General features: G+C 41.2%; 2 long non-coding RNA genes and 1 pseudogene across 2 annotated transcripts; 2 read left to right on the top strand and 1 right to left on the bottom strand.

Moving 5' to 3' along the window:
• Nucleotides 1–17691: 17691 nt before the first annotated feature.
• LOC112141308 lies at nucleotides 17692–19437 on the top strand (annotated as a pseudogene).
• A 359-nt stretch (nucleotides 19438–19796) lies between these two features.
• Nucleotides 19797–20783, bottom strand: LOC118598380. The gene is made up of 3 exons (XR_004947489.1): nucleotides 20644–20783; nucleotides 20000–20092; nucleotides 19797–19920 (listed from the first exon to the last, which is right to left on the bottom strand). It is a non-coding gene; the product is annotated as an uncharacterized LOC118598380 (long non-coding RNA).
• Nucleotides 20407–20788, top strand: LOC112141307. The gene is made up of 3 exons (XR_004947490.1): nucleotides 20407–20462; nucleotides 20536–20565; nucleotides 20646–20788. It is a non-coding gene; the product is annotated as an uncharacterized LOC112141307 (long non-coding RNA).
• Nucleotides 20789–25034: the final 4246 nt, after the last annotated feature.

The raw sequence follows: 25034 nt of genomic DNA, 5'->3' as shown, positions 1-25034 counted from the left end.
ACTTCAAACATTTAATAAATAAACTGAAACATGAACAAAAAAATGGGATCAAGAAAGGAGTGTCAAAACAGATCAGATAATCTGACAAGGAAGAACTGAAAAGCAGACACTGAAATAGACTAAAGGTAATTCACTGAAATGAAGACGACTGTGAATCATGACAAACCTGAAGCTGGTGAGACTGAAGGACAATTCACAATTAAAATAACCAAACATCTGGACCATGAAAACAAATGGAGATTCATTTGACTTCATTTTGGTTGGAGCCAGAAGCCAGTCATTTTCTATGGGTGACATCATACTGACTCGGTCCAGTTCTCAGATACTGTCAGTGGTGTTTCCGTCATCCTTGTTTGTCCCAGATGCAGCACCCTGTTCCTCCATAGTGACTTCTTCTGGGACAGCTCGTTCCTCTTGAGTGACAGCATCCTCTTCCTCTTTCAACCAGACTTTGGTCTTTCTCAGAGTTGTCAAGTGAAAACGCATGAGTCTTTTAATGAGGATGTAGGAGACAGGCCAGCACCACAGGCTTTATGTCTTCTCATGTTGAGACATGCTTAGCCAGGCTGTCCCTCATGGATTGTCTGAGTGTTCCAGTGTCTTTTATGGAGCTTCTCCAACCCATTGTTTTGAAAGTTTTTGTCTGACACCTCACTCACATACACGCTGTAAACATTGTTTTGGTGAAACGAAGAACTTTTGTTAGGTTCGCTAAATAAAAATGTATTCTCCGTCCACTTCTGCGGCACCGTTGTTAACACCGGATCCTTTCCCCACGGAGTTTCCACTTTTGTGCGGCATGGGAGACTCCCTGGCTGGGAACGGAGCTCGCCAAATAACCCTGAATGCAGTGTGCAAACGGGAGCGTTCCCACGTCAGCGACAGAGCCCTATACGGAGCGCGGAGAGGAAGCGCGGACATGAAGTGAGGAGGGTGCGCGGGTCCGTGCGTGTCCGTGCTCCCTCACTTCTCCGTACCAAGTTAAATTACGCTATCCGCCGCTTATTGCACACTGGGTGTAAAATTCCAGTCGTCTGTGACGTCACCAGCAGGTGTCAAATTCCGCGCAACCACAACAACTTGAGCGATTACGAGTCGGTTGGAAGTATAAACCAGCCAAAACACACCACTCAATATAATGATAATCATGCTAAAAAAATTAACAGAAAGCCCCTCCCAGACCGAGCCCAAACCTTTTGAACACATTTATTGGCATGCGAGGCAGCAATCCCCTCAACGACAGAGCCCAGGACCATGAAGCGTCTCCTCCTGGTGCGTTCACTGAGCCTCAGAACATAGAACATTAGTGGAAGTCTGATCGCCACCCAGCCTAACTAAGTCCGCTACTTTCTTATTATAAGGAAATAAAAACCGCCGAACCGACCCTAAGCCCACACAAAATATACCTACCCGCCTAAAGTCATTTTTGCCCGCAAATTTAGAAAAAAAACCCCGCAGATTGGGCGTCAAAACCGCCCAATCTGGCAACGCTGCAGGCCAGAGAAATTGAGCAGCGATGATGAGATTTGGGCCTGCCCACTGAGTTTGACGGCAGAGTTTGACAGATTGCATTTGAATTAGGGGTGTGCCAAAACATCGTTATTGCGATATAACGCGATATTTAGTCCTGCGATCGATTCTCGATGGATTCTCACCAAGTATCGATATTATATTGTCATTTAAAGAGGCTGTTGCGCTGAGCGTGCGAGTCGCGCGCCGGAACTATTGAGCAGATGGACGCGCTCCGTCGGACTTTTAATAGCGATGCACGCGCTTCATTCGGGAGAAGCACCGTGAGACACAGGCTCTGTAGCGTGTGTGTGAAGCATGTCTACCTGTCAGCATTTATCCTCCATCTGTAGGAGATCCACCCGGTAAGAAGTGACTTTGTCTGAGCGCTAGAATGACAGCGATCACTTACTTCCTGTTTGCCGAGGGAACTGGGCACGTGCTGCGCAGTTGTCTGTGTACACTTCAAGTAGCGTCGGAATTTACGCTTTCATACACTTCAATGTTTCACCTGCTGCTGTACGGTGTAACTTTGGTAAATTTATATTGTGACGTTTTCAAACAATGTAATCACTTGTTGCTAATGTTAATNTGTGTGTACACTTCAAGTAGCGTCGGAATTTTCGTTTTCATACACTTAAATGTTTAACCTGCTGCTGTACGGTGTAACGTTGGTAAATTTATAATGTGACGTTTTCAAACAATGTAATCACTTGTTGCTAATGTTAATTTAAATATTTTTTTAAACAAAAAAAGCAGGATTTGATGTATGAACTTAAATTTAAATGTAATTAAAATATAGTACATGAATTCACTGTAAAATTAGGGAGGTTGCTAATTAATTGAAGCACTTAAAATTATATTTGCCATTATTATGTGTGTTTTAAGGTTTTTACCTATTGACGGCTGACTGACCAAATAGAAAATAGATAAAAGATTGGAAAAATTATCTCAAGTAACAGTCTGAGTAAATCAGCCTTTATTTTTGGATGCTCAGCCCTTTTCAAGTAAAGGAAAAGTGCACAAAAAATTAGGTCAATTTTGAGAGAGGCTGTAAAACATTATATTCATCATCCTTTGGTGTGACGTTCTTTTGGAGGTAGATAGCTGTTGTCACTTGATTTATTTAATTTTTGTTCTGTTGTTTACAACAATTCTGCCCTAAATAGTGGCAATGCTGATCATGTTTACTATTGTTAACATTAAATTTGACAGATAATTCCAATTTGGTTGTTGTCAATGCTTGTCAAAGACATAGTCTTACTGATTTCAACAATGTTGCACAAAAGTGTCTATAATTTGTTGCACAAAATAAGAAGTTGTTTATTATGATTGTGTTTAAGCTAAAAAAATATAGATGGGGATATATTTTCACAAAAAAACACGTTCTTCTATATAATGCTAGTTATTAGAGAGGATTTTTACCAATTTTCGCAGTATCGCGATATTATCGATATCGTGAACCATGTATCGCGTATCGTATCGTATCGTGAGGTATACCCAGTGATTCCAAGCCCTAATGTATACACTACTGTATGGAGTTTGCAATAAGGCTATAGTGTGAATCCTATTTGCTGAACGTGGTCACTGAAGGTGCTGAAGAAATTTACTTGCTGAAGGGATTTTCTGAAAATGCTAAAGCTAAAGCTTTTCTACAGTGCTAAAGTTGCAAAAGGACTTAATATTGCAGAAATAGCAGAAAGTGCACAAATTAACAGAATTTCTTGTAAAACTGAATAAATTGCGTAAAATGTCAAAATGCGTAAAAGGGATGAATACAAAAAGTACAAGCAGAAATGTCCTGAACATGCTGATTGTTTTGATACTAAAATTGCATAGATTTCAAAGTGCACAAAGAATTTATAGAATTTCTTGAAAAATTGCATAGGTTGAAGAAAAGATAAATGTACAATTAATAAAAGTAAAAGCATAAATGTCCGGAACATTTTGATAACACGACTGCTTAAGTTTCAAAAGTGCAAACGTTTTTGAAAGATCTGAAGAATTTCCCATGCTTTTTCAATGGGGTTGTAAAATCCCATAAATTGCAAAAAATCTTAAAAACCGTAAAGTATGTCAATGTGGCACTGACGTCATCAGTCAGATTTACAAACATATGAACCTTACAGAGTATCTGATCCACCATTTGATTGACAACAGTTAAAGTGTGTTTTTTTTAAGATTCAATTTCAAGATTTTTCTTCCATTTACAAAGTGTAGCCTAGAAAATAATGACCAAAATTGTTATTATTGACTTATTTTTCTTTAAATGAAGTCTGTGCGCAGCTCCTTCTGAAAAAAGACGCAAATAACCTGTTTGTAGAAGTCTTCCTTTTCTTTCTTCAGTGTTAAAAGCATCTCTGTCTCAATGAAGATCACTGCCAGCAACGTGTCTCCAGAAATTCCCCAGTTTAGACATGTCATTCTCTATTATGCTAAACAATATTAGAGAATAACAGGTACGCTGCACTTGTCTTGCTATAGCAAACTGTTATTCTTTATCCATAGTGTCACATTCTCTGGAATCATGCACAAATTTTACAAGTTTCACATAAACCATAAACTTTAAAAAGATTTCACAAAGTTTACAAATCCATTAAACATATTTACATTTCAAGCTAAACATGTTACAATAAGGTCAAAGCAAATTCATGTTTTTATCCATCATACTAATAATACATACATTTCATAAAAACAAAAGATACAAATTGTTACAGTTATTGTAAGTGGTCCAAGTATCTTAGCTTTAAAATCTTTTTGAAATATTTGTTATTAATAAGACTTATCCTCCCAGAAAGTTGATTCCATGCAACAGAAGATCTTAACAGAACTGCTCTTCTCATACTGTTGGACCTTGAAAAAGTCAAATCACCAGAACTAACCTGACAAGTTTGATATTGGTGACAATACCCACTGTACAATAGTTTTGTTACCAAACATTGTGGGGATTTCTTAAAGATAGCATCATGCATTAAGCATTGAAGACTAAGTTGTAATTTGTCTTTTACTTTCAGCCAGCCTAAAATAATGTGCATTTCATCCACATTGGTCCAATAAGAGCAGCCAAGTGCCACCCTGGCTGCTTGATTTTGGGCAAGTTGTAATTTTTTTTTAAATGCCCCTGTGTAGCACTGGACCAAATGACGGGGCAATATTCCAGATGTGACAAGACCAGAGATTGTACAACTGCCCTCATGACTCAAGGCGGACAGTATTGTGCACACCTTCGAGCCAAGGCAAAACCTCTGCCCATCATGGATATTGATTGGTTATGATGTTTCTAAAGCTCATTTTAAGCAGATCAAAAGACTAAATGAGTCACAAACTGGCACCAATGTAGTCCAACAGATGGCAAGAAAGAGAAAAAATTAATTAATTGAAAATATAGCATCTTGTGATGATAGAAAAACTGTAATAGTGAAGAGCATCCTCTAGTTCCAGTCAGTTCCAGCTGAGAGAAGGAACGGGGTGCTGGAGTCTCGCCCGACAATTACTCGTGTATCTAATCAGGAAAAGCGCAAATTTGCTGCTTTTTTCTTATTGAAGAATTGTTGAAAACCCACTCATACACAAAGAAAATAATAATAGAGATGTCTAAAAAATAAAATTTCATTCTTTTTTTTTTGATAACGAAAGAATATATTCATCTGATTTAATGAATGCATTTTTATGCTATATTATGCTGGTGAGGCACAGGTTAATTTGCCTCCCCTGACTGCGAGTCACTGTGGTACTCATACATAGAATGAATGACACTGTAAATCCATGAAATGTGAAGTTTGTCAAAAATATTTAAATAAATTAATTGAAAAACGTTGACATCCACGCACTTATCACCTTCTGACTGCAAAAAAAAGACACATAATTTGCCCTTCTACGTCTACAAGATTGTTGTAGAAAAGGCAGGCTTTACTCAAAAACCTCCTCCAGAGAAGGTTATGTTCAGAGAGTAAGTTGTTATGGTAACTTAAATGTGTTAACCACCGATTTGTAACCAAAAATTTAGGATATCAACAAACCTATGCACAAACTTACCTGGATATTCAACATACCCTGGTTTCTAGTACAGGGACCCAGAGTCATTTAACTCCTTTTGACCAATAGTTGGCATCCAATTAAACAGTTCACAAATGTGGAATTTGGTTTGCAGACATGCCCAGAGCATGTTATGTCATGAACACTTGCAGGTCCTTTCAGGGCAGATAATGCAGATGTGAACTCAGCAAAGGTTTCCATTGTGATTGTGGTGAGTGTGTCAGTCACAATGTGAGCTGTCTGCAGTGTTGTTTCAGAGCAGGAAGCCTGTGGTTTCTTCTGCTTTCTCTTTGATATGAAACATATTACTTGTCACGCAGTTAGATGTGTGAAATTTGTTCTCTGCATTTGACCCCTACCCTGGGGGAGCAGTGAGGGGCAGTTAAAGTCACACTTAGTAACCATTAGGTGGATTAACCCCCCTATTCAATGCCTTATTGCTAAGTGTCAAACAGGGAGGCATTAGGTCCCATGTTAGTCTTTGGTATGACTCAGCCTGGGTTTGATCTCACAACCTTCCGGTCTCAGGGCGGACACTCCCCACAAGGCCACTTAACTGGTTAAAACTCGTCCTTAGTCTGAATAGATGTTCAGTAGAACTCTCTGTTGGTCATGTCCTGAAGTGGTCTGAATTGCTTGACCCACAGACAAGTTGAAGTGGGGGACTTGACATCTAATGATGCCTCTTTAGACAAAGTTCTTTCTAAGAGGGCTGCACAGGTTTGTCAAAATATTAAAGGGGCGATACCGTGATTTTCTTAACCCTTTCAAAGTTAACTATATCCATATATATGATCATATATTGCATTTGAAGCACTAAAAAACAAATTATTTATTACATATTAGTTATTCTTTGTGAGTTTTTTCCTACCTGGAAGTAAAATGACTCAATTCCTTAAGCTTCACCTGCCGCTGCGTGTGACTGCAGTCCATTTCCTCACAGCAAAAACTGGAGTGTTGAAATTTTAGGGCTAAACAAACTAGAATTTATTTTGGCTCTTAAAGCAGGGGTCTCCAACTAATATGGCGAGAGGTCCAGTAACTCTGTCAGCTTGGAAGACCGGGGTCCGAAAATGCAAAAACATTCAGTCAATATTTCCCTTTTCTGTTCTTTTATTTAAGTACAATGTGTAGTTACATTTGCGAAGAACTCTTTTAGCTTATTGTCTCTACAAGTATTTCTCTCATTCCTTTTTGTACAAAAATACATACATGTACATGCATTGTAGAGTAAAAAAAAAGAGATTGCAAATAAACTTGCTTCCTTATAGTGCAATATGTGTGCTCTTTCACAAACTCTGCTGTCTGTCGCTTAAAGTGCAACAGGTAACATGAATGTACCTCAAAAAGCATTCATAGTTAATATGATGGACTTGGATTTAAGTGGAGCAAGATTGTCCAGGAGATCTTGGAGGTGTAATATGACAGTAGTTCATCTGGAGTGGAGAGACCGTCAGTGGGGGGGAGGCTGTTGATAAGTGAGGATAAATTGTCCAGGTTGATGACCTTCATTTTCTGGAAGGTGAAAGTACGTGGGAGGTTGGATTTAGAGAGAGAGAGGTTGACTTTAAAGAATAATAGCATGTGATCTGAAGAGGGGAAAATATCTGGTTTACATTCCACAGGGGAAACACCTGAATAGCAGAGAAGGTCCAGTACATGTTCATTTTTATGGGTGGGGAAGTTGACATGTTGATGGAGACCAAAGCTGTCCAGGCAGGATGTAAAATCTTTAGTGAGGATATTGCTTACGCAGTCCATGTGGATATTAAAATCCCCCAGAATTATTAAATTAGGTGACAGTGTGAAGAGGTGAGTTAAAAAAAAATCAGAAAAATCCGTCATAAAATCCTTATTTGGTTTTGGGGGCCGGTAGATGGTGGGAACAACAGTTGCCGTTGGTCCAGATATTTGGCTTACGGTTGCCTCAAATGATTGACAGGTGGGGACAGTCAGAGGTGCGACCCTCCAGTTCTCACGAAAGATCACAGCAAGCCATCCCCGCGCCCCCTGAGATGCGGGGGTGCGTGATGTAAACGAACCCCAGAGGAGTCGCGTCGTTTATGGAGGTGAAGTCATTCGGCTGCTGCCAGATTTCTGTTAAACACATGAACTCCAAGTGTTGATGGACGAGGAGATCTCTGATGAGGTGCCCCTTGCTCGTAAGCGAGTGGACGTTGAGGAGACCGAAGTTGGCGGTGGTGCTGGAGAGCTTTGCAGCAGCGATGTTGTTAGCCGCCGGAGCCAGGCGAGCGAGCACACCAGGGTCTGCGCGGCGGTGGGCGTTCTTCCTCAGAGGACATTGTGTAGAGGACCAAGAGACCAGATTGAGTTGGAGGTACATCCTGCAGGATCTGCCGGGAGCCACGGTGAATGTAACTCCGACGGGGCTGATACAGGATGACCGGGTGCTGGAGTAACGCTGGCGGAGGTGCATCAAGTGAAGTCGGGTGGAGTTTGGCGAAGTCAAGAGCAGAGTACTGGAGGAGAGCTGTCAGTGGAAGCTTGACCAGAGACAGGATGGTCCAGGCAAGTAAAATCCACACAGAGTTGATCCACATAGTTGCAGACGTTAGGGGAAACCAACAGCCAGGCTAGCTCACACTCACGACTGAATGGTGGTCTGAACCAGACGTCATCAGATCCCGGTGACAGACCACAAGTTGGTGGAAAAAAGTGGTAACAAAAATAATCCACGACTTGGGCACAAAAACAAGGTCCACTGTCTTACTTTAAATTGGCTTAATCCTTAGTCCAGGGGAGCAGCGGCAGCCAGAAACCAAACTAAGCTAAATAACACTCTAGAGAGGTCCCGTTTACGTTTCTACAGTGTTAACTTTACAGCGGCCCCTGGGGTTTGGCCTTGTAAACCCCATGCAAGAAAGAAATAGGTGCAGTCGAGAACTTGCCATGTGCTGCAGCTGGTTTCATCAGTGCTGGGAAAACTGTTTACAGATGGTAAGTACATCTAGTTTATGCATAACATTGTTTTTTTAAAGAGAATTGTACAACTTTTATCATTTAAAGAGAACTATATAACTTTCCTATGCTATTTTGTCTATGTTAATCTGCTGTCACACCAGCCGCGGTTTTATTAACACCCATCCAGCAAGTGGTAAGCGGCTGTGTGTGAATTCATTCATGTTGAATTCAAAAAATGCGCAAACTGAAAGCGATTCGTGTGACAGGGGCGTCGACTTTCCATGTTAAGTCAAAGTTACAGACATGGTCTTAGGATCTGTTGCGCGATTTGAGCGCCAGCCGCTGCCTATCTGTGCGACAACACTGCATTTTCAGTGGTAGGGCGCGGTCCAAAGTTAAAAAATTTGAACATTGGTGAGGTTGTCGTTTCTGACTCCACTATGGACACGTGACATGTTCGGTGACTCTAAAAGTGGGTAAAGTACAAATTCAAAATGACTGGTCGATGCAAGCTTTTTTATCCTGAACTTCCATTCACCTTCTTAACATGTTATATTCCTTTCGGGGTTGCCAGATCCCGTCTTGGCAACTGTTGGCCGAAGCTGGGGTAAACCCGGAGGTTCCCGCTTGTCACAGGGCTCATAAGGCTGGAGCAGTTGCCAAGATTTCTGGATACCAAAAGGATTGGTAAGTAGGCAGTGGTATGTTAAGAACTACTTGAAATGTTGTACTGAAAGTTAAAGTATTTTTTATTGATTTTTTTTTCAGGTGGGTCAAGACTTCATTCTCCTGTTTGACGAGGTATCCACCCGGCTGCTTCAGTGATGGGACCCGATCTTTAGATGCAACATAATCAAAGAGGCCAAGCAGCTCACCTCAACGCCAGAGCTTCGTCAGTTGTTGCATTCAGCAGAGAGTCTATAAGAAAGTGATGAGGCAACAAGTGAGTTTGAATTTGCTCTGAACATTTAGTTACAATATTTTGGGCATATTTTAAAAATCCTTTATTAAATTTAGACTTTTTTGTTCTTAAATAAAAAAAAAACTTAGAAAAGAAGTTCAAAGACCTACAAGATCATGAGGTATACTGACAACAGTTTGTTGAGAATGCTTAAGGTCAGTCGTTAATTGATAATTAGTACAATATACATAATTAAGGTAACAATGGGACCACTCCAATGCAGGTTTAATAAATCAGCTTTTATGGGGTATATTTAGGTTTCTCAGCTTTTGCTTCACCACCAACTTAATTTTGCTATCACGTTACGATTGTAGCACATTTGATCTCAAGGCCTGCAGAATTTTAAAAATATTATTCAACTTTTCAATAGAGTAAATGCTTTTTGTCCTTTTAACGACCATTGATTTTTCAGATTCATGCTTCTAATCATACTGTAAGTGTGGTGTTCAGCATCAGCATTCACACACTTCTTACGGGAAAATGCTCTTCATTCTCACCTTTTTTTTTTTTATTGAAAACTTTAAAAAATCAATTTCTACGTCTTTGCTTTGAATTCATACTTATATGTTCTTGTCCATAACTTTTGGCAAAGAGATGGCCTCGCCATTGTTGCTGTTACATCTCCTTCCATCACCACCTGGGGGACCAGTCTCCAAAAATCAGTGCCTCCGATGCAGTTGAGAAACTCGTATTTCTCAAGGTAATTTTACATTGGTTAATTTTGAGCATGTGTGTGTAAAATGGTAAAGAAGTGAATCAAACTAACTGTAGGCATTATTACCGTACTTTGACATAAAATGTTTGTGTTCACTTCTGTATTGCTATTTTCTGATTTGTTCCTCCAATGTCCCCTTCAGTCTTGCTGCAGTTTGGAAGAGCATCTTCTGAATCAGAGCAGCCATACCTCCTAGCCGTTGGTGGCCCTAAAAGGAACATTGACGGATTCTACTACTCCATTGACAAGCGTCTCATGCCTTGCCAGGCAAACTGCTCCCTTGGGGCAATTGATGAACTATTTAAAGATCATTTTGCATTTAAAGTGTCTTATGATTGTGGATTCTGAATTTCTACACATTTCTGCAGACAAGAGTTTATTATATTGATATGGGTAAAATTAAGTTATCACCAAGAGTTTGAGACATTAGACTCAGACTTCTTAGCCAGGAAGTGCTTCTCACTACCCAGATTTAAAACCAGGGCAATCTCTTTAAGGCACCGAGGCTCCAGAGGATGAGCCAGAGGAAGGCACATTAGACCCCTTGCAGTTTGCATACAGAGCCAAGAGGTCTACAGATGACGCCATTGCCCTTGCTGTTCACACCTCACTCAGCCACCTGGAAAAAGAGAACACTTATGTGAGGATGCTCTTTGTCGACTACAGTTCGGCATTCAATACTGTAATCCCCTCCAAGCTGGTCTCCAAACTCACCCACCTGGGTCTGGAGAAACCTATCTGCAGCTGGATACAGCATTTCCTCAGCAACAGACCCCAAGCAGTGAAGATCGGCAGTCACCTCTCCACCACAGGTGTCCTCAACACCGGCGCACCGCAGGGCTGTGTCCTCAGCCCACTCCTGTACTCACTGTTCACCCATGACTGCACTGCTAAGCACGGCTCCAACATCACCTTGAAGTTCGCTGATGACACCACCATCCTTGGCCTCATCTCTGACAACGATAAACGCGCCTACAGAGATGAGGTGACATCACTCACCAGCTGGTGTCAGGAAAACAACCTCTCTCTCAATGTCAATAAAACAAAGGAGATGATTGTGGACTTCAGGGGCCCGTTTCAAGAAGAAGGTTTTGTTGGAACTCTGAGTTCGTGAACTCCAAATTCGGCAAAATTCTGAGTTTTCGGTTCCAGAAAGAGGGATAACTCAAACCCGGGAAAGTGGGCGAAACCAAGCCCGTTCCAAGAAGCGGGTTAGGATGAACTCAGAATCAATCACTATGGTAACTGAGTCTGTGAACGAAACCTGGTCGGTAGCAGGTTTTCTTCAGGAAACTTAGAGTTCTCTGCGGTCTCCGCCCCTTTTTAAAGTGAAAGATGATCAAATATGAGTTCCTCATGAACATTTAGAGAACATTCACGTTAGAGACGTCACGTTTTCACCACTCAGAAACCAAAATGACATGTTCATTCATAGAGGATCATGTAGAGAGGAGGCTGATTAATCCAGAGGAAATGTTATTTACGTCGGTAGAGGATTTGGAGGACACGAGTCGACTGACTGGAGTTTCCTGATTCATTTTTATTTCAGCGATATTATAAATAGTGAGTTTTTCCAGAGACTCGGTATTAAAAAATACAGTCTTCTTTTCCTTATTTTAATCCCTTAACAAAAGGAACGATTGAATGTCACACACTGGGAAATCATCTAAACTCATCTACCGTCCATCACTTGTGTCACACATTAGCTCGGTCGTCAGCAACGCTGCCTCCCACCGCGGAGATTGCGAGTTCGATTCCCGGTTGCGGAATTTATTTTTACGCTTAAAAGAATTCGGCGAATATTTTTTAAGTCTTGAGAATTAAAATTAAATAAATGCTTTTTTGACATATGCAGCTACAGTTTCTGTTTTAGCGTGCTGTGATATCCGTGTGTGTGTGTGGGGGGGGGGTTACCAAAACTGGTCATTCATACGATTACGGAGATTACTGATTAAATTAGTAACAGATCAAAAACCATTCCTTACTCAACAAGAGACAAAATAACCTTCCTGACATTATTTATTCATTATTAGAAATGATTCAAATAACTGCAGATATTTTCTCTCTGTTCTACCGCTGCAGCTGTGTTGCTTTTCTTGCAGAAAATGTTCTCCTATAGTCTGCATATGCTTGCAGGAACTTATCAATTTCCGCCACCGGAAGTAGTTAACTCAGATGTTTGCTCCCGTTGCCATGGTGAATCATGCTGTCTTTGCTCCATTGATCAGGGCTTTTTATGGTCGCGACGCTCACACCTGATTCTGGTTCTGACAACTTCAAGTTGATTGATTCAAACATTTTCAGCTGTTCTGGAACCGAAAACCCAGAGTTTGGGAATTTTGAGTCCAGTGACTCTAAGTTCAGGTTCGAACTCTAAATTTGTTGAACCTGCTTCTTGAAACGGGCCCCAGGAGACACTCAAACCACCACCGACCCATCCTCATTAACAATGTGGAGGTGGAGCAGGTCAGCAGCTTCAAATTTCTCGGGGTACAGATCACCGAGGATCTGACATGGAAGCTACACACCGACGCCGTGGTAAAAAAAAGCCCGTCAAAGACTCTACTTCCTGAGAAAACTGAAGAAGTTTGGCATGAACACCGACATCCTCAGGAACTTCTACAGGTGTACCATAGAGACCCTTCTGGCGGGCTGCATCACGGTGTGGTATGGGAACTGCACCTCTGGCAGTCGGAAAGCGCTTCAGAAAATGGTCCGATCAGCAGAGGACATCACTGGCAGCACCCTTCCTTCCATCAAGGACATTTACCATAGCAGAAGTCTGCTGAAAGCACGCAGCATCATCAAGGACTTACTGAAGCAGGGCAGTGTAGCTCACGAAGAACAGGGTCGGTGACGCCGGCTCCATTATGATGAAGACATATAAATTTACGATTTGCCAAAGCAGATGGAAAAAAATTGGCGCCAGTAAAAAGATGATCATTTTCACCCCAGAGCTTTATAATTACTGCCGTCTGTTCTTTGGTCCCTAAAATGATGTAAAATAAGTTTTTACATTTTTTTCGTTTTCATCAAGAAAGAACAAAAGCGAACGACCGAAGAACAGCAGCAGGATCTAGCATACGAGCCGAGACGGCTATATAAGCACTTCTATTGTAACATTTCAGATCAAAATAACGCTAAAATGTTTCATGTTAATCATCAAAACCATAAACTTGTTAGATTACAGTTTTTACTTACATTTAAACGTGAAATTTTCCCCGACTCCACATCCCGCATCAACGTCCGCCATTCTTTCCAGAAAAAAAAATCTTCGAGGCCGACCGCAATGCATCTTGGGATACGGTCAGCATAGCAGGATACACCAGAACGATCCTTGAATTTGGGAAAAAAGGAAGGCCGCGTTCGCTGACCGCGTTTGAAGCAGCCGTTGTATTTGGACAGCACTTGTCGCCAGTGTTGCCAGATAGTCTCACGGTTTTCCAGCCCAAAAGTCATCAGAAAACCGCCGCAAGCAGCAAAAAACCGGCCAACCCTTTGTGACCGCGGGGGGGTTGGAGGGTGTTCTGAAGAAAAAAAACTCTTCATATATTGTAATTTTCTTCTATGAAATTTTACCAGGGAGGATCAGAAGTGTTTTGGGTGAGTATGGACAGGTAGCAGACATCATCTGGTCGTGGAGGTGGGTCTGGATCTGGATTCACCTGTAACCCCCGATGTTTAAACTCCCAAGCGATCAGCCATCGCATCAGTCGCATCCACAATCAGGTGGTCTAGTTCATACTAATGCTGGCTGGTTTTGCTTGCAACTGCTCACAAAACCTGCGATGAACTTTTGAGTGGTGGTTATACTTTTCAAGCGATGCGATCGTCTCCAGCGTTTATTTTTAATGTGAAAAACATCTTCCTCGCGATCTTGCTGCGCTGATGTGAATGCGCAGGTACATGAAAGATAGAGGGGGGCGTGATGTGGTCCTCCACAAAATAGAGTATGGCAATAAAAAGGAAAACAATAAAATAAAAATAAAAAAAATTGGCAAATTTCCATCTGGAGTGCTGCAAGAAACATAATACAAGAAATATCTTTCCAGTAACTTGCTTTTCTTGCTGTCCGCTCTCTCAGTTTCTCTGAGTCTGAAGGTCATAATTTCTAAACTACTTCAGTAAGTTTTTCATCATTTTCAATGTTAAAAGATATTTTTTTGGACAGAGTAGTCATGTAGTCGCGTACACCAATCGCTGAAATACATTCAAGTTTAATTACGCAATTCTCCTGCTATTGTACACTGGGCGTAAAATTCCAGTCACGTGTGACGTCACCAGTAGGTGTCACATTCCGCAGCGACTAAAGCGATTTTGCTTCGATGGCCGCGCGACCACAACAACGTGAGCGATTATGAGTCGGTTGGAAGTATAAAGCAGCCAAGACAGGACTCCTGTAAACACACCACTCAATATGATGATCATCATGCTAAAAAATTTAACCGAAAGCCCCTCCCACACCGATCCCCAAGCTTTTGAACACATTTATTGGCAAGTGAGGTGGCAATCCCCTCAACATGGGGTTAAATGACAGAGCTCAGGACCATAAAGTGTGTCCTACTTGTGCATTCACTGAGCCTCAGAACAGAACATTAGTTTAAGTCCGATCGCCACCCAGCCTAACCAAGTCCGCTACTAGACATTACATTCAACTACCCTCTTGAAAAGAAAATACCTCTTTGTATCTTTGTGATCATTTTTCAGCAACTTTGAACTTCTAAAAAACCGATGTCTGTCCTTAAAGAAAAGGACTTTCCACCGCTTAGCCCAGCTAACAGTAAGGCTAGCTTTCCACAGCAACTCGGCTAACGCAGACATCACTCCGATGGACACCTCAAAACAAAAACAAAACAAAAAACAAAACACAAGGTACAAGAAGACCTCTGAACACCACACCGACTAAACTCCCACCTGCAAAGAAAATGGCAAACAATACTGAGCTCTTGATAGCTGATGTTATGGCAGCTATTCAAAAGCTGGATAACAAAATAGATCATTTTGGTCAGCAACTAAAAGATAATTCTGAAATGTTTGCCAATATTATACAGCGGGTGGAATAGAATTCGACTGAAATTGTGATATCCAAATCCAAGATAGATATCTTGGAAAAAGAACATTCTGACATGAAAAAAGAAAATGCTGCTCTAAAGGAAAAGATCCTTGAAGCTGAAAGATAAAAGCGCCGCTGGAACCTCCGACTCTCTGGGCTCAAGGAGGAGCAAAGAGAAGATGTAAGAGGGAAGGTGGAAGAACTGCTCCTTCAGATATTCCCACAATGGTCCGACCACACCAACAACATCATAGACACAGTCCATCGTGTCTGCATCAAAGAAAAGGGGCGCACCCGTCAAATCATCATGCAATTTGTGCAGAGGCTTCACCGAGATGCTGTGTGGAAATCAACCAAAGACTCCCAGATCTGCAAGGAGCGAGGAGTCTGCTTCTCCCAAGATTTCTCCAAGGAAGATCGTCTGGCGAGGGAAACCCTGTGGCCAAAAACCAAGTTAGCTAGATCTCAGGGTAAGGTGGCTTTCTATAAAGGCCACATTGCTGCGATTGATGGACGTGTTGTTACCGCCTGAAACACCAGCGAATGAACAAGCTAAGTGTGACAGAGTTTTACAACGTTGGTTGATGTTATAAACAAGTAATCGTTTAAAATCTTGTGATTGTTAAAGGAAAACTTTTAATTTCTCCTACTTTTCATGTTAAGAATGCTATTAAAATTCAAAGTTCAAAGTTTAGGAACCGATTAAAGTAAATAAGAAGACGAAAATGTAATAGCAAAAACAACTTTACTCAGACGGAACTCCTTACAATGTTCTTTTAAGGACCTTTAGAATGTGACCACTTAGTAGAAGAAAAAGGATTCACCCTTTTCCTCAATTTTCACAAAGCATTCGATAAACTTGAACATGAGTTTCTTTTTAAAGTCTTACGTTTCTATGGATTTGGACCAAAATTCAGCAACATAGTTAAATCCTTTTATGATGGCACAACCAGCACCGTGGCTCTTCCAACGGGCGCCACTCCTCGCTTCTCCTTAAACAGAGGAGTCAAACAAGGGTGTAATCTGTCTCCATTCCTTTTCATCATGGCAGCAGAAATGTTGGCAATTTGGATGAAAAACTCTGAAATGGACAAATTAAATATTTTTGGCAATGAATTAATAATAAGTCAACTTGCAGACGACACAACTATTTTCCTTAAAAATTTAGAACAAATTTCTCTAGTGCTTAAACTAACTGATCTTTTCTCCGATGCATCAGGTCTGACTCTTAATAAAAATAAATGTGACCTTATAGCTACAGCTATGACCTCCTGGAAGCCTATAATATCCCAATTAAATCAAAGGTAAAATATTTAGGAATCCATTTAACCAAATACACTGCTTTAAACAAAAAACTAAATACCGAAGAGAAAATTAATCTATGTAGATCCAAACTAAATTCCTGGTCACAAAGAGAATTAACAATATTTGGAAGAGCATATTTAACAAAAATGGAATCACTAGCGAGATGTATTTACCCAGCCTATTCTATAGCCATACCAGATAAAACTATTAAAACTGTTAATTGTCTAAATTTTAACTATATTTCGAAAAAACGCGCTCATTACATCAGGAAATCTGAAATTGTACAAGAATATAAAGACAGCGGCCTGCAGGCAATTGATTTTAAAGTTCTAAATGTGGCCTTAAAAACTAAAATTGATCAAATCCTTCTTAACCAATAAAAACAGTATTTAGTTTTGTGTCTCCAGAGGTTTATTTGATAACGTAGGGGGAATAGAGTTTGTCCTTAAATGTGATTACCAGATAGAAAAACTACCAGGGAAACTGTCGTCCTTTCATAAACAAGTTCTGTTGTGCTGGAAACTTATGTACAATACAAACACAATTTCACCCCTCACAGAACCCCAATTTGGAACAGATATATACAGTGTAATGGAAAATCTCTCTTTCTGAAACACTGGATGGATAAAGATATTTGGTCTCTGCGCCACCTTGTGGAAAATCAGGGTCATTGGTTTTCATTTGAAAATGTTTGCTCTACATATAATCTAATATGTAAAAAGGCAGAATTTAACAAAATAATCAAGGCAATCCCCTCAGCAAGTCATGGATCAAGACTTCATCGAGACAGAAATACCTAACAAGCTTCTGCGCAAACAGCTGAACAACCATCTTTATCCCGCACATCCAAATAGAAATTCAATTCTCCAGAGGTTTTCTGATGCGGAAATAAAAAAGTGGAGAACTAACCACTTAAAATTCCCTGTTGCTCCAAAAGTAAAAGAAATTCATTTTAAAATCTTGAATAATATATATCCATCCAGTGAACTGCTCAGAGTGAGATTCAATGTTGAATGTAATAATTGTGCTATCTGTGACACAGAAAAGGAAACCACTGAACATTTGTTCTACTATTGTTCATACACAAAGACTTTCTGGACAGAATTTTTAAACTGGCTCTCTCCTCAGCTCCAACTCAAACTCATTCTGGAAAAAAAAATCACATTTTGAATCAGCGTGAAAGACTCACAAATGGACTACATTGTAAATGACTCCGAAGATGAGTCCATCAGCCTCGGATCTGAAGAGGACGAGGAGGACTGCGGACCTTTTATTTTTCCCCTCGGCTGCGAAGCCGACGGGACTGAGCGACACACGCAGCGGATCTCCAAACCCGACTGCTTTGGTGGACCTGCATGACGTCTGCAGGAGAGCAGCTGCAAGGCTGGGCGTGGAGTGGCCTGAAACCCCCACCGAGACCCCCGTGTCTCGCTACGAGGGAAAACGGCTCCCGAAAGCCAAATCTTGATAGCTGTTGCCAGTCTTCCCAGAGTCCCTGGAGGAGGCGACCTGGTCATGGAGCAATCCACTTACCGCCAAGAGCCCCACCCTCGGGAACTCGGCGCTTGACTGGGCTGGCATGGAGGAGAATGGCTTCGCCCACATTCCTCCAGTGGAACCTCTGCTGGCGTCCCACCTGCACCCGACGCAGAAGCCCAGCATGACGTCCGCGAGCCCCGCCTTACCCTCCAAATCCGATGGGTTTCAGTCTACGCTGACCGACAAAGGCTACAGGGCGGTGGCCTCGTCAGTAAAGGCGACAGAAAGTATCTACGATTTGCCTTTCAGGGGAAGACATACGAATATGTGGTTCTCCCGTTTGGCCTCTCTTTAAGCCCCCGGGTGTTCGTCAAATGTACGGAAGCGGCCATCGCGCCTCTGAGAGAGAGCGGGATGCGACTGGCAACGTACATAGACGACTGGCTTCTTGCAGCGCAATCTCCCAGAGAACTTTCTGCACACGCAGAGCTGCTTACGTCACACTTGATCGCATTGGGTTTCACTATAAACTGGGACAAGAGCGTCTTGATTCCAGCCCAAACGATCACCTTCATCAGGCTTTCTCTGAACTCAGAAGAGTTCAGAGCGCGACTCTCCGCGGACAGAGTGAGAGCCTTTCTGGCTTGTCTGGCACTGTTCCGAAGGGGGGCGTGTCTCCGGTTCAGGCAGTGCCTCAGACTGCTGGGTCTGATGGCGTCTGCATTATTTGTGGTCCCGTTAGGTCGCCTATACATGCGACCGTTTCAGCGGTGGGTGGCGTCGCTCAACCTGAGCCCCGCTCGCCACGCCCACCGCAGAGTTCATGTAACGGTAATGTGTGCTGTCACCCTCCGTCCGTGGAGGAGCGCGCACTTCCTCACCAGGGGCGTTACCATGGGAACCATCCAAACACGGAAGGTCGTGACCACGGATGCTTTGTTGACAGGCTGGGGAGCCACACACGAAGGCATGACAGTGAACGGTTCATGGAGCTCTCACATGCAGTCAGTCCACATAAACTGCCTGGAGCTCCTGGCCGTGTCTCTGGCACTGAAACATTTCCTGCCCCGCTTGAGGGGGGAGCATGTTCTGGTCAGAACCGACAATACCACTGTAGTGGCATATATCAACAAGCAAGGGGGGCTGCGCTCACGTCGTCTGCACACGTTGGCACACAGACTGATAGTATGGAGCAGCTCTCACCTGCTGTCACTGAGAGCCATCCACGTTCCGGGCATCATGAACCGCGCAGCGGATCTACTGTCCAGGGGCAACCCTCGCTACAGGGAATGGAAGCTCCACAGCGATATGGTGGCTTAGATATGGACCATCTACGGTCGAGCAGAGATCGACCTTTTTGCATCAGCGGAGAATGCGCAGTGTCCCAAGTTTTACTCCCTGACCGATCAGGGCCTTCCTCTGGGACTGGACGCATTAGCGCACGAAAGAGAGATATAGTATGTCCTTTCCATCAAACTAATTTTGACAGGTGACCTTTGACCTCTACATTCCGATGTGATGACGTAACAATTTGATATCAATTTGATATAAACTTTATATAAACTTTATATCAAATTGATATAAACTTTATATCAAATCGATATAAACTTTATATAAATTTGATATCAAATCGATATAAACTTTATATCAATTCGATATAAACTTGATATCAAATCGATATAAACTTTATATAAAACCCCTGTGGGATTCCGAGTCTCTGCATTCCGAGCGAGGTGTCATCCTTCCTGAGTCAGTGCCTTCCTCTCTTCCGGCCAAGGATGTTGGGATGAACAGGAAATAAAAGAATTCAACCGTTATTCCTTAAGTAGACTTTATTTCGGTTCTACTTTTGACACTCAGCAGCGGCGAGAAAGGAAGCAGAAAGGAGATCCCGCCGTCTGTTTCCTAGGGGGGGGGGCGCGAACACCAACGGGTCTTCTCCTTGAAGCGCAGAAAAAAAAAGCCATGAGATCCTCCATCTGTTTGATGCTCACTCTTAACACTTACTGACCGACGTTACCTTAATGATCTTAGCTCGCGAGAAAGGAAAGAGCCCGTCTGTTCCAAAGAAGAGGCGGCCGTTCCGACACCTGTGGACCTGATGGAGAAGCGTCTAGGGATGCAGAAAGAAAAAGGGGGGTTAGACTTCCCCACCAACAACCATGTACAGACCTTAGTAGATGATGGGAGAGGAAGCAGGAAGCCCTTTTGTGAACCCGGGTAACACCCCATCCATCGGGTACAACTTTTGTCTTTTCTTGGATAAATACTCCACCGCTGACCAAGAGTCAGACAAGTCCAGACATATCCTCCAAGCTTCTGAGCGTCATGTCGCTTTTTACCAACGGAAAGGCCAGAGGTGAGTAAAACTTCTGAATGAAAATCCAGCTGATTTGAAACATTCTTAAGCAAAGCATGTTTTTTGTTTTTTAAAGAAACTCAAGCCGATGTTCACCGCAATCAAACAGATAACTTCTTTGATGGTAAGAAATATTTATTTATTTTAACCTTTATATCATTTTTAACAGCCAGTATTTCTTCATTTTTAACTCACAGATTTTATCGACTTGAGTCAACCCGAATTGGGTAAGGTTCTTTCTCTTATGACACATATTTTCCTAATGCGCGAGCGTGTGTGTTTAATAAAATAATCATTTGACTTACAGAATTCCTGGGGGAAGTTGAAACTCAGAACCGCGTGGTCCAGAAAAATCCGGCCGTCTTCACCGGACCTCTGAGCGTCGCTGCTCCGCCCGGCTCCGCTTCCAAGCAGGGAAAACTCAGAAAGACGCTCCACCAGGATCAGTCCGTGCGTCCTCCGGGTTTCCCGAACCGCTCCAAGGCTCCAGCGGGGGACTTCAGACCTAACTCGGCCGCAGCAGCCGCCATCACCGCGGGAAGCCGTCGGTCAAACTCAGATGCTCCAGCAGCAGCAGCGACCTACCCCGAGCTTTCCAACCAAACAAACAGAAGGCGTCTCAGACTCAGCCTAACCCCCAGCCTTAGACCATCCTGCAACCCGTCAACGAGCGTGCGGCTCCGGGTAATCCACAGCCAATCTCCGGGGTCCAGGCCGGCGAAAGCCGAAGCGAGCGCCCGACGGGTCCGGAGAAACACGCCGACTCGGAGCTTCAGGATCGGGTTCCAACAACGAAGGCTGCTCCGAAGAAGAGGAAAAGGGGAACTGTCGGTAAGTTTTGATCCTTTTTCTTTCTTTTTCCTCCCGTCTTGTGAACCACAGTGCAGCCATTTTGAATCACGCGGTAAATCATGACGTCACATCCTCTTCTTTGGCGGTTAAAAAAGACTCGAGATCGCCATCTATTGAATTGGAGTAGTATGTATTTTCTTTGACGGTTAAATGACTCTAGATCCCCACCTATCGAATAGGAAGATGTATGTTTTTCTAGCGAAATCTATCACACACACTATGTGTTGTTAAAAAATGCATTTTCTTTCACAGATGCCGCATTAAAAAAATACGTCGACAGCTCTACACCACCACCCCTGAAGGTCTGTAGTATGACTATTTTTTATTTATTTATTATTTTTATAGAGTCTAAAAGCAAATATACTCATTTTGCCCGTTTGTTTGTTTTTTCTCAGACAACGACGCGGGAGGAGTTCCTGCGGATCCGGCGAGCGACGACCCGGCGCTGTTCAAAAGCAGGGAAGCTCTCCCTCAGAAAGACGTTCCACCAGGATCAGTCCGTGCGTCCTCCTGGTTTCCCGAACCGGTCCATTTTACATTTGTAAGAATTCCCAAAATAAGATATTTTTTTAACGTTGGAAATCATTCAGTTACAGATTTTAGCAATTTGTTTTATGAAACAAGAACTCTAATTTGCCTGAAAAAATATTTTAATTCTTTATATTCAATGCTTAATAAGAATTTGTCAAGTAATTTGAGTTTTTTTTTTTTTTTTAGATAATTTGTGCTTCGACTTTAAAAATGAACTCATGCGTCAGTCTAACGTTGATGTAAAATAATGAAATTTATATCAAAGAAAGCAATTGAGTGAGCTAAATTGTGTTAAAAAAAAAGATATTTATTTCAGTGAGTAATATCCACGTTTGTTTGAGTCTGCTTCACTTTGTGCTTAAACGTATTTAGGTAAAAGTTTTCCCGCAGAGATAATTGTATGTTTAATATAAAAAAACTTGAACTTTTTTCTTTTTTATTTTGTTCAGTTTTTCTAAATCAAACTTTGACTTAAACAGTTCTGAGGATTTTCAATGTTGACTGAGTTTGTGTTGAGGAGACATTTGTGAGTTTGTGCTTTGGAGCTTCATGCTGTGTGAACACTGGAGGAGGAGGATATAAGATCTTCTTTGGATCTGGAACCAGATTAATTGTTCACCCCAGTGAGTCCATGATTCTGTCATTCAGATTTAGTTTCTGATGCATTTTTAAAAGTCAAACTCCAGCGCAAAAACATCAAAGGAAATAATTATTTGTTTATTACAGTACAAGCTTCTTTTGTGAAAGTACACGTATGTCTAAAATAACAACTGGTTTGAAAATTGTTTAAACCAGTAATCATTTGAATTAAAGCTAATCTACATTCTTATGTCATAAATATTATTTCATGATGGACATGACTTGGTTTGAAATTATGAGGATAAGTTTGACATTGTTTTGGACCTGAAGCCAAATGACTGGTTCAAACCAGGGACTTTTGCTTTGGAGCTTCATGCTGTGTGAATGCTGGAGGACGAGAAAAGCTGTTCTTTGGATCTGAAACCAGATTAATTGATCACACCAGTGAGTCCATGATTCTTTCATTCAGATTATGTTTCTGATACCTTTTTAAATTTAAACTTCAGTGTCACAACATCAAAGGAAAGAATTATTTTTTGTTTAACTATAAGCTTTTATTGTGAAAGGATACATTTTTACAACTGGTTTGAAAATCCTTCAAGCAGATCATAATCTAGATGAAAATTTATATAATTTACAGTTTTTATAAGATAAAGATAACTTAGGGTTGATTGTAATTCAGTTTCAAATTCTAATTCATAAGAATGAGTTTTCCAATGTTGTCGCCCAGAACCAGATTTTTTCAAAAGCTGGAACTTCTGGGCAATCTTTGGCGTGTTCAAGTTATTTGACGGAAAAAAAAGGATGTTAATAGACATTTATTCAGAGAGTCATAGATGTAAATATACCAGATTATAACCACGGCGCTAGTTTATGTCCGCCGTCCCCTCGCAGGTACATAAGAAAACGTTGAAGAAAATATAGAATCACACAAAAGCATTAGAATATACAAAAGTGGATTCTGATGCGGTTAAATGTTCTATTTTAATGCCACATTTATTTATTGCCACTTTTAAATAATTAATGACACATTTATTCAATGGTTTATATATTTATTTCATTTTGACTCTTTCCAGACTCCATACCGATCATCCGGATGTGGTAAAAATTAAAGAAGAAAAAACACATCTCCCCACTTTGAACCGTCAATCTGGTTCCATGTCCAGAACATTTACCAACTCATAATCAGAATTTTAAAACAAACTACATCCAGCGTGATATTATAGTTCTGACATAAAAATGTAAATTACTACGAGTTTCAATCAGGATCATGGTAGATTTAAATTGTTTTAACACATTTGGGATTGTGGTCGTAATTATCCTCTCGCAATAAAACTTATAGTCAAACATGAACACATTTTTTTTTTAAATCTTTTTAGCAGATCTAAACCCAGAGACGGCACACATTACACAAAATGCAACAACGAAGCAAAAAGAGGAAACCTAAAGATTAACACCCTATTAGTATAAATATTATTCTGTGAACTTACTGGTTTCTACAATCAGTCTGGTTCCATGTCCAGAGAGGATCTTATTTGCAGCATTCACACAACAGGAAACTCGACAACACAAACTGAACAACTTTTGCCTCATACAGACGATCACATAAAAATGAAGCTTCAAAAAATCAACTTTTCATTCACTTACAATCTTTCTCAAGATCGGATTAAAGAATTTAACATGGTAAATGCGCTGTTTACCAATATTTCTGCCTGAACCGGGATCTGAACTGAACTCGATTTCAGTCAAAGAGGTAAACTAAGAACAAACTTCCTTAAAATAACACAAAAAACATTAAGAAATCGTCTGAACTCACCGCTTTCAATGGATAAACGGGTTCCAGGTCCAAAGATAATTCTGCCTGTATTACCAGACACACAACGCATAGACTCACAACACAAACTAAAGAACCCAAGAACTGATCCTCGACTACAAACTGCTTCCTAAAAAACAGAAAAATCACTTTCACACTAAAACAAATGATTCTGATTAACTTTAAATCCTAATGTTTTTTACTTCTATTTGTGTTTTATGTTGACCGTCACTTTATACCTGATCCAACATTAAACATTTTCTGTTATCTGGAATCATCATGAATGTGATCTAAACTTACAGGTTTCAATCATTAAACCGGTTCCGGATCCTAATACGGTTTTATATCTTCCATCAGACACACAACATTAAACTCCAGAACACAAACTGTCCCTCCTGCCCAATACACACAACCACAACTTTATGAAACAAATCGAGACTTCTGAATTTCACATCACCGTGTTCAATTACAAACCAGTCTAAACACACTCACTGGTTTCTACGGTTAATCCGGTTCCAGATCCAAACAGCAGCTTGTCTGTTCCAAACTGAGTCACGCAATGTGAAGTTCCGACACACAAACTCAGAGACTATAAAGTCAAACACATTTAAATTTTCAATTCTGTCTGCTGACTCTAAATAACTAGTTTGTTTCTTTACTTTCTTAAACCGGAATTATCCTAAACTCGTCATGTAATGAACAATCAGTAATCAGACTTACTGTGTTCAACAGTTAATCTGGTTCCAGATCCAAAGAAGATCTTTTGTGCTCCAGCGTTCATACAGCATGAAGCTCCAGAGCACAAACTCACATATTTTCCAACTGAAGACCTCATCTTATTTGCACGTCAAACTGTTGAATATTTTACAGATTTATTGTGTCTTTTCTGAAATAAATAAATGTTTGAATATTCTAAAGAAG

The sequence above is a fragment of the Oryzias melastigma genome, unplaced genomic scaffold (genome assembly GCF_002922805.2).
Source record: "Oryzias melastigma strain HK-1 unplaced genomic scaffold, ASM292280v2 sc00406, whole genome shotgun sequence".
Classification (NCBI taxonomy): Eukaryota; Metazoa; Chordata; class Actinopteri; order Beloniformes; family Adrianichthyidae; genus Oryzias; species Oryzias melastigma.
This window is presented reverse-complemented; position numbering and strand designations above follow the sequence as displayed.